Below are 14,155 nucleotides of genomic sequence, written 5' to 3'. Positions count from 1 at the left end.
AAGCCCTGGGACAGCCACAGAGAAAGCCTGGTCATTTATCGCCACCGAATGAGCCAGTGGCATCCGTAACTGGACCTCTCCAGAAGAGCATAACAGGCGGCAGGGTTTATGACAAAGGAGGTGCTCTCTTAAATAGCATGGACCTAAGCCATTAAGGGCTTTATAGGCAAGAAACAGCACTTTGTATTTCACCCAGAAACATATCAGCAGCCAGTGCAGTTCTTTCAAAACTGGTGTTATGTGGTCCCTTCATTTTGTCTCAGAGATCAAAATCGAAATCTGGCTGCCGCATCTGTACCAATTGTAGTTTCTGGGCTATGTACAAAGGCAGCCCCATGTAGAGCGCATTACAGAAGTCAAGCCTGGAGGTTACCAGCATATGTACCACTGTTTTAAGGTCATTCACCTCTAGACATGGACATAGCTGGCATATTAGCCGAAGCAGATAAAAAGCACTCCTGGCCACCGCCTCAACCTGAGAAACCAGGAAGAGCTTTGGGTCCAGGAGCACTCCCAAGCTACGTACCTGATCTTTCAGGGGGAGTGTTACCCCATCCTGAACAGGCAGATCTAAACCATGTCTAGGGTCCTGTCCTCCTACAGTCAGTAAAAGGTAAAGGGTACCATCAAGTCGATTTCGACACCGGGCGCCCACAGGGCCCTGTGGTTTTCTTTGGTACACTACAGGAGGTGTTTATCTTTGACTCCTCTCGCACAGTATGAGATGATGCCTATCAACATCTTCCTATATCGCTGCTGCCTGATATAGTACCAGCAGGGATTCAAACCGGCAACCTTCTGTTCGTTAGTCAACATTTCCCAATTGCACCACTTAAGGTGACTTCCCACAGTCAGTACCTCCATCTTATTTGGATTCAACCTCAGTTTGTTATCCCTCATCCAGCCCATTATCATCTCCAGAAAGGCATTTAGGGAAGTGATGCCATTTCCTGATGAGGTCGGCATGGAGAAGTAGATCTGGGTGTCATCAGCACATTGATAACACCCAGCACCAAAACTCCTGATGATCTCTCCCAACAGTTTCATGTAGATGTTAAAGAGCACTGGAGACAGTATGGAGCCTTGTGGAACTCCACACTTTAGTTCTCGCTTAGTGGAACAACAGTCTCCAAACAACACCATCTGGAATCTGCCAGAGAGGTAGGAGTGGAACCACTTAAACAGTGCCACCCAATCGCACCTCCCTCAGGCAGTCCAGGATACCATGGTTGATGGTATCAAAAGACGCAGAGAGAGATCCAAAAGGATATGTTGCTTAATACAGCAAGTTTACCAGAACAAAACTCATTCCGCACACAGATGAAAAAAAGAAGAGAGAACACTGGTGCCCTGGACATTTCTGTGTGAGTAGTGTCTAGGGCCAAGTGAAATTCCCACTTCAGCAACAGTTGCAAGCCTTCCCTGCCACAATGTCCAGGTTAGTTTGGAAAGGGAATCCAGTTTCCATGCATTATTTCTGGCCCACATTCGTGGAGATGTCTGCCAATCCTTAACCGATTCTATCAATGTGCTTTAACAAAGCAGGCTCAGTTTTGCCCAAAGAGAATTTTTGCCATGAGCTTTCCCATAAAATTGAGAATGTGTCATGTACAGGTTTATCCACATCCACCAGAAATGAGCTTCAGGAAAGTACATGTAAAAGTATGAGAAAATAAACTTATTTCCTCATATATAACACCTAAGAATTGTGAGGAGATTCTCTGAATCTGGAGAATAAAACTGACAATATTATACACACACACACACACACACACACACACACATATATATATATATATTCTCTTACAGCCAACCCAAAAGAGAACTACATCCGGATGCGTCCGGAGTGTCTGGATGCCTGGAACCATTGCCTAGCAAGGGAGCAGCAGCAAGGGAGGAAGGCAGAAATCGGCAGAGTGGGGGGCGTGGCAGAGGATGGAGGAAGAAAGGAGGAAAGGTAGATTGGAAAGGAGAAACTGGACAGAGAGGGTGGCAAAACGATGAGGGGAGGGAGGGGATAGCTTGTTTGGGAGGTCAAGGCGTGTGGGAGCCAGCGAGAGAGGCTGTTGCTGGGTCGAGGAGAGAGGGAAAGCGGCCAAGGGAAAACTTGGGGCGGGCAGTTAGGAGGTGCTGCCGGAGGCGCCGGCAGTCCCAACCCCGGCAAGGAGGAAGAAAGGAGGAAAGGCAGAGTAGGGGGGAAGGAGGAAGAAAGGAGGACAGCCAGAGTTGAGCGACTGGGGGGGGGAGCGAGAGAGTGGAGGGAACAGAGCGAGAGATAGAGAGTGAGGGGAGTGAGAAAGTGGTGGGGGGAGAGTGTGAGCAAGAGTGGGGGGAGGAGAGAACGAGTGAGAGAGTGGTGGGGGGAGAGCGCAAGTGAGAGAGTGAGCAAGAGTGGTGAGGAGGAGAGAATGAGCGAGAGAGTGGGGGGGAGAGAGCGCTAGAGTGGTGGTGGGGAGAGGGGGGGATGCCACAGGCTCAGTTCACTACTGCACAGATGCTCTGTGCAGGGTCAGCAAAAACCCCAAAAGTAAGTAAACTACCGCACAGATGCTCTGTGCGGGTTCAGCTAGTTATCCCTATTTGGACTGGCCCGGCAACCAAGTTCTATAAATTCTCCCTTCACTTTTACCTCAAGCTTAAGATATCAGTCTGAAAATGAACAGCAGTCTCTGACTGCAGTGGATAGTTGTAGCACTTTATAGCCTTTTTATGGTGCTTTCAAACAGGCCATTTCAATAGGCAGTTTTCTAAAGCAGCTGCACCATTTGACCACACACCCCATCTGGCTGTCCAAGTGCCTAAATCTGCATGTTATGTTGTCTGTTTACAATACAAAGAAGTAGTTGTCAGCTACAACTACTAAAGGAGTTATGATACTACCTGTGGCAACAAAGGTCTAGTTACTACCACTATTGTATCAACACAACAGCTAATTAATGCCTACAACTTGTGGATGATTCCCATCCAGTTGTGCAAGCAAAAACACCACTTGTAAAATTCAAATAGAGCTGGCTCAGATGATACAGCCTTCATTGAGCACATGAAATTATGAAGGGAACACACCAAAAACATGCTCACTGGGACATCTTCTGTGAGTGTCCCAACACCCTCACTACACATTCCTTTTATCGTGGGGGGAGGGGCTGCTCATCTGAATGGCCCCCATGCACATGTTCCAAGTACTCGAACAGCCTCCACCTCAAAACAATAAAAGGGACATGCCAGGACACTGGGATATTCACAGAGCATGTCCTTACAGATGCACTCTCAGCACATCCACTTCATATTCAAGGCTGGGGGGGGGGGTGTCCATACCAGCCCATACAAAGAATTCCAGTGATACTATTCCCTTACAAGTGGAGGTATTGTGTTCATGAACCATTAAGGACTTTAAGGTGGTGATTTGTTATTACAGTTCCAAACAAAGTCAGATGGCCTAATTAAAATACCCAGAGTTCAGTTCAGTCAGTTGTGTAAATTTTGAACTTGGCTTTGCTGACATAAGTTAAAATAAAACTGGTGCTTCTTGCATTTAACCTTAATCTTCTACAGCTGCCTACTGTAGTTTCTTATGAATTTATAAAACTTTTGCCAACCCACAGAAAACTCCATAGATTTTCACTGCAAAATCTGGTGCTTCAGAACTAGAGAGATGGGAAATAAAATTACAAGATGTAAATAATAAACCAATAGTTCCTGTTGAATCTACACAACCTAGCTAAGAGGGGAATGCATGATGATCTGTCTGTGGTGTGTGTGTATGAATAGATGATAGATATAGATATATAGACATATAGACAGCAGGAATGTTACATGCTGTAGTTTGCAGAAGGATAAGAGCTGATTGATTACAGGCTCTGAGGTTAAAAACTGATTCACTGCAATTTCACAATTAAAAACAGTTGAATGTCTCAGATAAAACTTTAGCCAGAACATATTTGTGGGCTATCTGGACTGTATTCTTTGTATGTAACAAAATATACAAGAAACAAAACCATGAGACAAACTATTATGTTCCATTACTGCAAATTATCTACAAAATGGAAATTCTCATTTAAGTTTGTCCTGAAATGACACAACATATTTAAATCTTGGAACAGTCTCTGGAGGAAAAAATGTTAAAGAGTCTTACTTCTGCATTCAGACCAAAAGTGCGCAGTGCATTGGAGTTACATTGTCTTCTAGGCAGCAACATTAGTCCAAACATCTCTGATAGTGAGCTTTTGAATTCATGCAACAAGTACAGCTTTCCCTCAGAAAAATCTTACCAGCAGAAATTTAATAACCTACTAACACTGCCACCTCAAAAGAAAAATAAAAGGAAGATTCAATTATTATTTGGACTTGTCACTGTTATTTAGGTCAAAATCTACCAATTTTTCTACCAATTCCTGGGGTCACAGAAATTAAGCTTACTAGGGACCTACTTTCATTCTCCATTAAACACCCATCTTTGGGATGGAAATATTTTTAACATATTTTACAAAATGTAAAGTTATCCCCAGAATCTGGGCAGTAGAAGGCAAGTGTGTAGCATTAAACTCACACCATGACAAAGACTTCTACAACTGTGGTTCAAAAGCAGAGACTTTTTAATAAGTTTTTGCCATGTGCAAAGTTTCAAGGATGGGAAAACTTAGAAACAGAATGGGATAAGCTCCAATACAGGACATTGGAAAAGGTGCGAATGGTCGTTGCAATTTAGGTGGAGCACATAAGAAAAGGGCTCTATCATGCAAAATCTACATAGCCGATTATAACTGAATTGGAACCTGACTTTGATTGCATTTTGAGATGTGCTCTCCCTGCTTCTCAGGGATAATCTTTGTCTTTTAAGACTGTTTGCTCTATCAGGAACTCTGGCTTAACTAAGAATGCATAACATTTAGGGTGGGTGAATCAATTTTTGCTAGGTAGTTTCTGCACCAGTTTAAAATTTGCACACAACATAGCTGTTTTATCTAAGCAGAAGCCAACTTCCCTCATGGCACCAAGTGCTTGTCCATGCCTCATGCAGCTTTGCTTCTACCAGAAGTGAGAGGAGATGGCAACACAGTAGCTGTGACTATGAAACTTGCCAGGAGTCCGTCACTTCCTCATAGTAAGTAGCCTTTCATGAAAAGTAGCTACTGACCAGGGCTATAGTAGGCCAAAGGTCCTTCTAGTTCAGCATTCTTTTTCCAACCAAACAGATGCCTCTCACAGCTCAAAACCTCTTTACATATGACTCAGGGAGCCAAATCTTGCTCCCCTTCCTTTTTTCAAGAGGTGGCAATAGCTGCTGCTGCTTGATTTCTTGCACATAACTGTGCACACACTCAATTGCTGTCTCCTCTTCCTCTGTAGTAGCAATAGTCACTGAGCATGTGGATGCCCATGTCCGACTCCATTTGCCACTGGGAGGATAATGAGAAGGGGGAGAGTCGGAAGACAAAAGGGCATTAGGGAATATCTCCAGTACTCTCTGGTATGAGCAGTAGAGTACTGGAGACACTATGGAGCATCTCTAGCGTCTTTTCTTCATTTCCTATTCCATTTCCTCACCCTTCTCATTCTCAGTACAGCAGCAAATAAGGAAGGAGACATGGGAATGGGAAGGGGAGGAAAGGAGCAGCTCTTTGATGGTTATGACACTGCTTAGTGAAGATGGGACAGCAGAGGAGCCAGGTAAGGCACAGAATGAAGCTATTCCTACGATTCACAGAAATCGGGCTAAGGGAACCCAGCCTGTGGATTGTTGTTCCACAACAGCTAGCCCACCTAATTTCCCCTCCCCTTAAACCAGGTTAACGGAGCAAGTGCTCTGTTAACCTGTTTTTGGGGTTTTTGTCATGAGAAACAGTGGCACTTCTCCGCACCATGACGACTCATGGGGAGATCCCTGACCAGGAGACTAACACAAGCATCCCAGCCTCAGGGGTCTCCCAAGGATGCCCCACACACTCACGCAGGGCATCCTGGGACTTCCGGGGGCTGAGAGGCCCCCAATCTCCACCGCCCCTACCAGCTCCATGATTGAGCCAGTAGTTATGTGGGCGGCTGATCTGGCCGACCAAGGACAGCTCCCTGCTCATCTGTGGGGAGAGTGGGCTAAGACCGCTCTCTCCATAGAGCCCAGTAAGGCTCTACACATCGATCATGTATAGAGCCTCAATGTCTTGTTTTTCCACTAGGCCCCCAATGATTCACCACTTGAAGCAACACCTCACCTTGCCTTGCGGCCTCATGAGTACTTTCCAGGTAAGTAAAGTGAAGTTGTGACATTGAGTTGGTGTGGACTCCTGGCATCCACAGAGCCCTGTGGCTTTCTTTGGTAGAATACCGGAGGGGTTTACCATTGCCATCTCTCACACAGTATGAGATGGTCACTTTCAGCACCTTCCTATATCACTGATGCCCCATATAGGTATTCCCATAGTCTGGGAAACACACCAGCGGGGATTTGAACCAGCAACCCCTTGCTCCCTAGGCAAGTTACTACCCTGCTGTGCCATTAGGTGGCTTCCAGGAAACTACCAGCACCTTGAATTGAACAGGGCTCAAAAACAACTAGCAGCAAAAGGAGTTCTTTCAACACTGGTGAAGTATGACAGTGTGTGGTCCCAATTAAACTCCTTGCTGCAACATTCTGGACTAATGGAAGATTCCAAATCAGTTTTAAGGGCAGCACCATATGCAACACATTGCAGCAATCTATAACAGGTGTTTTTCAGAGCATGGATTACTATGATGAGACTATCCCTGGCCCGGAAAGTTTGTAGCTGGTGGGCCAGTCAGAACTGGTGAAAAGTACTTTGTGACATTAAAGACACTTGTGCGTCCAGTGATAACTATGGATCTAAGGACACCCCAAGCTGCAAACCTGATCCCTCAGTGGGGGAGCAACTCCATCGAGGATAGGCTGAACTCCATTTACCCATGGGACCTCTGGGCTCTCATTTATCCATGGGACATCTGAGCTCTCATTTTCTCCTGCCAGACCCTCTTAATATTTATGCTGTCCATACTCAGAACTATTTATTTATACATCCTGACTATTGAAAATGTTTTTTTTATACATACATAGTATTACATCAGCAACTAATATTTGTACTTCCAGGAACTGTTTAGAAACACAAAGTTATTATGTCACCCAATAACTCTTAAAGTATATTTACAAGTAAGCCTGATTGACTGATTGATTAGGTGCCGTCAAGTCAGTGTCGACTCTTACCGTGTTTCCCTGAAAATAAGACAGTGTCTTATATTAATTTTAGCCCCCAAAAATGCACTAGGGCAATTAGCGGTACATCAGAAATTACTGCTAGGTCTTACTTTCAGGGTAGGTCTTACTTTCGGGGAAACAGGGTAGTGACCACATAGATAGATTTTCTCCAGGATAATCTGTCTTCCTGGAGAAAGGCCTACTACAGTTTAATGCAGACTACTAGCAATAGTCTTGGCACTGATGGTGAAATATAGAAGTCTGACCATTTTCTGTTGCCCTGTGCATGGAACAAACTCAAACCAAATAGGAATCTGATTCCATTACTGATTCTGTTACCGTGAAAACCTGATTCTGTTACCATGCATTTTGGAGAGGCATTAAAACATAACATGATTAGCCTTTTAAAAATACTTTTGATACTTATGGTAACAGAAACAGGATTAATTATCTATGCTTTATGTACTGTTCAGCCTTCCTATTCAGTTTTTTAAAACTTGCTAATCACAGAAAATTAAAGCTTTACATACTCTCCTTACATGCCATTACACACATTTAGTGTAACTTATTTGTTTCCCTTTATTATCCATATTTTTAAAAGTTGGGTTTTTGGCATCAATGAATGCTACATTTTTGTTAGGCATTTCAGACTTCCTGGCCAAGACATAAATTAACCATGCATGAATTATTGATCTTCAAACATTTCTCTACAAAATGACACCAACTTTGATCATGAGTTGCAAAGGAAACTCTTGTGAACTTACTGGAGGCGCACTGACACTAGAGGAAGAATGTTGAACTCTAGTATGCAAAGGGTCTTGGGCTAGGAATGAACAGCTGGGCATGAAACATCCAGAAACAGCATTAAAATGGTCACACATGAAGACAAGCAAAGAGATCTAATGACATGGTGCCAGATATTAAGGTCAGGGAGACATTGGATGGTAAGGGTTGAACATAAGAAGAGCCTTGTTGGATCAGGCCCTACGCCTATGTAGTCCAGCACCCTGTTTTGCACAGTGGTCCACCAGATGCCTCTAGGAAGCCCACAACCAGGACATACAGGCATAATCCCCTCTCCTGCCACTGGCCCCTGGAACCAGGGGTGTGCACAGAAGCGGTTTGGCTGGTTCGGTTCAAATCTGAAACGGATTCAAACCAACCCAGTCCGGTTCTGTGTCCGCCTGAACCAGGCTCAGCCCAGTTCGAACTGGACTGAACCGGTCCATCAGCCATCAAACTGGGCCTAACTGGTTCAGGGATATACTTGTAAAGGGGAATTCAGTGAGGATTCAGTGGTGGGGCACCCTTTCAGGGTTAAGCAGCAGCTGCGAGGGGGCAGTAAGCAAGTAAGCAAGCTGCTTACCTGGCCAGCGTAGCTTCCGGAGACACCACTCGCCTTCCCAGTGCCACCACTAGCCCTCCTGGTGGCCCCAAGCAGCACACGCCCCCCTTTAAAGAGCCACCAGCTCAGTAAAAGAGGGGGGTACATACTGCCTGGGCCTCGGGAAGAGTGAGCAGTGGTGCCGGCAGCTATGCCGGCCAAGTAAGCAGCTTACTTACTTGCTTGCCGCCCCTGCCCAGCCCCCTTATCATGCCGAACTGGTTCACCTGAACTTGGCCTGGTTCGGTTCAGTCATAGACTGAACTGACAGACTGGCCCCGATTTGAGGTAAACTGGCTCGGCAAAAAACATTCATGCACTGGTATTTGAAGGCACCCTGCCTCTGAACCTGATGGTAGCCTATGGTTAGAATAGTGAGTGGAGTCCACCACAAGATCAGCAAGTTGAATTAATGACTGAACATGGTCAAGGAGGACGAAGGCCTTGGCTCTGAAGAAGTCCAGAACTGCCCACAAATAAACTGGATGCAGTGGGAAGGGTGGAGACGGCATTTTCCAATTTATGGAAGAGTCATGGTTGGTGAGGAGACAGAAGATCTGTGGAGATAGCTGATAAGATGAAGACAAGAATGAGCAACAGGCAGCCACATCTCTGATGGAAGAGAAAATTATTTAAAATTTCATTTTTAAAGTCTATGGCATTTCCAGTATACCATAAATGAAAATCATTAAAACAGACATCAATAAAGCAACAGCAGAGTAATCCACAAAATCCTGTTCTGAACACAAACCAAATGGTATAAGACCGTGCACAATATAAAATCTTAAAAGTCTGTTTAAAAACAAAGAGAGTGGGGGCTTGACAAATCTCCTCAGGGGAAGAACTGCACAATTGTGGCACTGTCACCAAAGAGGCCCTGTCCTTAGTACCTGCCAAAGTCTTTTTTAGGACTTGTTATAGACACCAGTCACAGACATTAGCACTGTTCACCAGTGCAAGCTTCTTTGGCCGATAATACCATATGAACATTGAACCGAACCATATGAACATATGAACAGTCTCAAAAGGCAGGATGGCTCTGAGAACCAGTTGCGGGGGAGTAACGGCAGGAGAGAGGGCATGCCCTCAACTCCTGCCTGTAGGCTTCCAGCAGCATCTGGTGGGCCACTGTGAGAAACAGGATGCTGGACTAGATGGGCCTTGGGCCTGATCCAGCAGGGCTGTTCTTATGTTCTTAACTTTACTTTAAAAGGTAAAATAAAAGAATATTACTACTTATATCCCACTTTCTGAACAAAAACTGCTCGTGTGCAGCATCGGGATCTGCACAAATCCCAGCGCTGCCCACCCAACTAACTCTCCTTTTAAAGCCCAGCCTTTAGCCAGGATTAAGGGCGCAAGTGCACCCTTAACCCCAGTGCTGGGATTGTGTGGGTGCTCGCTTGCAGCCCGGGCACACATAAGAGTTGGGTGCCTAGAGCACCTGACTTCTGGGGGATTCTCCCAATGCACCATGCTCATTGCACTGCGTTGTGGGATACTGAAGACCAGGACCCATTGTCCCGGCCTTGTTGCACGGTGCACTGTGGGATATTGAAGGCCAGGATGCATTATCCCAGCCTCCAGCCTCTCGAAGCGGCACAGATTGTGTGGGTGCACAATTCGTGCTCCAACCACCAAGGAAGGATCATCTGGGAGGAAAAGTGAATTCTGCACAGACTGAATTATTTTTTTAAATTTTTATCTTGTGAGTCTTCCAGAGAACAATTGTTATGGTACAGCACAGGCAGGCAGAGGAAATCGGGTATTTAAATGCAGTGTTTCAAACACTGACATCCTTATCCATAAATAAATTAAATGAAGGTTCTCAATTGTATGCTCGTTTATAGTCCAATTGTATTGCAGGTTTACTCAGAATTAAGTCCTGCTGAGTTCAGTGGGATTTACTCTCACGTAGGAATAACCCTTGCATAGATTGCACAGCCTTGGTTTCACTGGCAGAAATTCAAGTAATTCCAACAGAACAGCAAATCAGGCGCTTTACCTTTAAGCCAATTTAGCTTCCAGAGTACTGATAGCAAATAATTCTTGCCAAATACATTCATTTCTAATTCTGGGATATTAAAAATGTTTTTCCCCCATGGCTCTAGAGTATAAATGTGTATGTTTGGCAAGAATTATTTGTCACTATTGAGAGATGCATTATATGTATTGTACTGCAATACATCCTACCTCTGTAGCAATTCAGGTAGGAAATCAAGAAGTGAGAGATTTATGTAGCTGTGCCACTAAGGATTAACAGTTTAGGCCAAATGTCAAAGGATTTTTAACAACAAGTAGCAGTATCAAGGTCAAAAATGAAGGTTACCACTGGCCTGCCAGTTACTAACCACTGGAACTACAAAGATATCCCTTCCTTTTCTACCACCTGTCATCCTCTTTACCTATGTCAGCACACAGAAGCTTTGGGGAGAAGGGGCCCCCTCCGCTGTGAATGCCGTGGGAGGGGCAGTTGTGCTGAAGAAGGAGGAGGCGTGGGGTCGGGGAGGGATGCTGCAGAAAGCCGGGGTCCAGCCCCACCTCCCATTTGGGATCTTTGAGCCGCCTCTCGCATGGAGACACGAGAGGGAGTAGGTGCCATCCCTCCCTCATTATTGTGATGGTCAGCAAGACGGGGGGGGGGGTATAAATTGCAGCTGCCATTTTGGGACAGCCTTTCCAAGCCGGCAGGTGGAGGGGAAGGAGGATCTCTGAAGGAGGATCTCTCATGGGAGCCCCTGAGGGCATGGCCCCCTCCAAAAGGCAGAGGGTGGACCCATAAGAGGGGACCAGTAACCAGGGTGGGGGGTCCTCCAACTCCCTCCAGTCAGCCCTGTCGGAGTTCTGCTCCTGCCTGGCACAGATCAAAGGGGCACTGGAGCTGGCGGGAGCTGAGGTGAGTATCAAGGAAAACTCTAGCCACGAGGAGTGGGGAAGGAGACGGGGGAGGGAGTGGACATGGAAGGAAACACCCAGGGGCAGCTCCTGGGTGAGGGAGCAGCAACAGGGGTGGGAGAGGATGCCCATTTCTGGCCCACTCCTTAGGGAGTTAAATGGGCACCTCAGCACCACACGAGGGAGGGAGCAGCAGAGAACAACAGAGGCAGGGAGCCAGTCAAGGCCCTCAGGGTGGGGGTGGAAAAGCAGACCCTTCCCCAGCTGCCCCGTCCTTCTGGGGGGCGGAGGGTTTCCAACCTGGATCATCAGGCTTGGGAGGCATGGCATATACTATAGGGGGCATGCCTGCCCCCTTTCCCCCTGTATACCATGGGGGCCCAAAGCACTAGGGGAGGATCTGGGGTGGCCTCCTTCCCAACGGGGGCTGCAATGTCTTTTCAGATGCTTGGTGGCCAGGGCCCTTGGGATGGCTGTTTGGCTTGGCCTTTACCTTCGGGCTTCACCTGGGCGGGGCCCCCACCTGGAATGGCAGCGGTGGCAGCAGCAGCATTGGGACCTGCGATGCAAGCAGTGGGGCCTCTCCAGGCCAATGCGGGATCATCACAGAGCTTTCCGCCTGCAACAGCCTCCGCCAGCGCCCCCGCTGCCAACGTCCAAGGGGTATCACAGTCAGGCAATGCAGGGGCAGCACCGATAGGGGGATATGCACAAATGCTGTGAATGCAAGGTACACCTGGATCTGGAGCTTTGGGGAAAAGGAGTTTTTGGGAGCAGGCAGCCTGCTTTAAACGACCCACACACTGGTGCGGGGGGAGGCCTTCAACGAATACCTCAAGCACTACCCAGACCAAGCAAAGGTGCGGTATATTCAAGAGGGCTTTTCCCACAGCTTTCACATTCCTTTTGAAAGGGTCAGGGAGATGAAGTTGGCAAGGAACTTACAGTCAGTTAAAGGGTTATAAGAGGTAGTGGAGGCCAAACATGCTAAAGAGACTGAGTTGGGGAGAGTGTCTGGCCCATATGACAATCCCCCTTTCCCAACCTCCGGCTTTCATCTTTGGGGGTAGTCCCAAAGAAGTCCCTGGGAGAGTATAGACTCATCCACCACCTCTCCTACCCCACCCAGAGGCCTTTCAGTTAATGATGCCATAGACGCTAGCCTGTGTTCTTTCTACCCCAAGTTTCCTTTGCCTCTAACACCACATTGCTTCAGCACTCAGGGACACTGGGTGCAATAAGCCAGTGTTAGATTAGAGTCCTGCTCGATCAGGCTCAAGTTCAGTATCCTGTCTCCCACTTTCAATGAGCTGTCCATCATGACCCCACGATATTTTGACCCCAAGATTTCTCTCCTGGTCAGTCATTGACAGCTCAGACCCCATCCATGTATATGTGTAGCTGGGATGTTTTGTCCAAAAGTACATCACTTTACACTTGCTTACACTGAACCGCATTTTGGAGATCCTCACAATCTGCTTTGGATTTCACTACCATAAACGTTTAGTATCATCTGCAAATTTGGCTACCTTGCTGATTACCTAAATTTCTAGATTCCAATACAGATCCTCAAGGGGGCTACTTTTTACATCTCTCCATTGTGAAAATTATCCATTTTTTCCTATCCTCTGTACTCAGTTCGACCTCAGCTCCCCCATCAGCCACTACCATTTAAATGGTTATAATGGGGTGTGTATTCAGTATATATTATTTTGCTCATTATGTGCTGAATAAGATTCACACACATAGACAGGAATAAAACCACAGGTCATGGCAGGTCCTGAACACAGACTGAAATCAACAGGAAACTGGGAAAGGGAAGAAAAGAGCAGGAATCCAGGCAGGCACCAAAATAGTTTAGAGTGTGCAACACTACTATTTAAGAGACATGTCCTTATGAACTAACGTCTTACATATTGAACTTTGCACTTTAAGGTATAAATCACACTTTCACATAAAGGCTTTCTAATTCCATTAGCCACATCAGAAAGTTCAGGGAAGGAAAACAGGAAGCTAAATATCACCCATCCCCCACCCCCAGTCTTTGTATTAGAAGGGATCAGGAACAATTTATCTATCATCCAAATGTGGTTTGTATTTCAAATGGCTCACAGTTTTAGTATCTTTCTCGTGCACTTAAAGTATCAGTAACAAGGACAAAAATCAGATAGAGATCATTTGAAGTGTTGTCTTGGATGGTGAAAAGCTGAACTATGGCAGTTTAAACAAAGTGTGCTCTAATTCCTCAAATTCACACTAGTGCCATTCTGAAATAAAGTCCAAGATCACAACCACACAAAGGAAGTGAGAATTGACTACCTTGAAGACTGTAAACATCAGATATTTAAACTATAAACTACCCACAAGCCTATGTTCCAGACACAAGGAAACAACAAACTGAGCCCTTGTCCTATTCATGTTATGTTCCAAACACGGACAGTCTGTGTAAAGTGTTTGCATTTGAGAGGCCCTGTACCCAAGCCACTTTTTAAATGAATAAACATAGTCATTCACACAAAAATATGTACATGTGAACAAACACCTGTACACATGTGCAATATAATGTCTGAATAGTGCTTTAATCTCTTAGTGATGGGGACTGCTGAGATCAACTTCCTTGACTGGATTTCTCTGGTGTCTCCGCTTTGTTTCAGTTCTGACCTGTTGATCTG

The 14,155-nt window shown here is 45.9% G+C and overlaps 1 protein-coding gene across 3 annotated transcripts in view; it reads right to left on the bottom strand.

The window, feature by feature from the left end:
• The window catches only part of STOX2 (storkhead box 2), a 246,056-nt gene that overhangs the window by 125,598 nt on the left and 106,303 nt on the right, over positions 1 to 14,155 (bottom strand). The window lies entirely within an intron of this gene.

Source organism: Hemicordylus capensis, chromosome 5, assembly GCF_027244095.1.
Source record: "Hemicordylus capensis ecotype Gifberg chromosome 5, rHemCap1.1.pri, whole genome shotgun sequence".
Lineage (NCBI taxonomy): Eukaryota > Metazoa > Chordata > Lepidosauria > Squamata > Cordylidae > Hemicordylus > Hemicordylus capensis.
The sequence above is the reverse complement of the archived record's forward strand: the minus strand, read 5'-3'. Positions and strand labels throughout refer to the sequence as shown.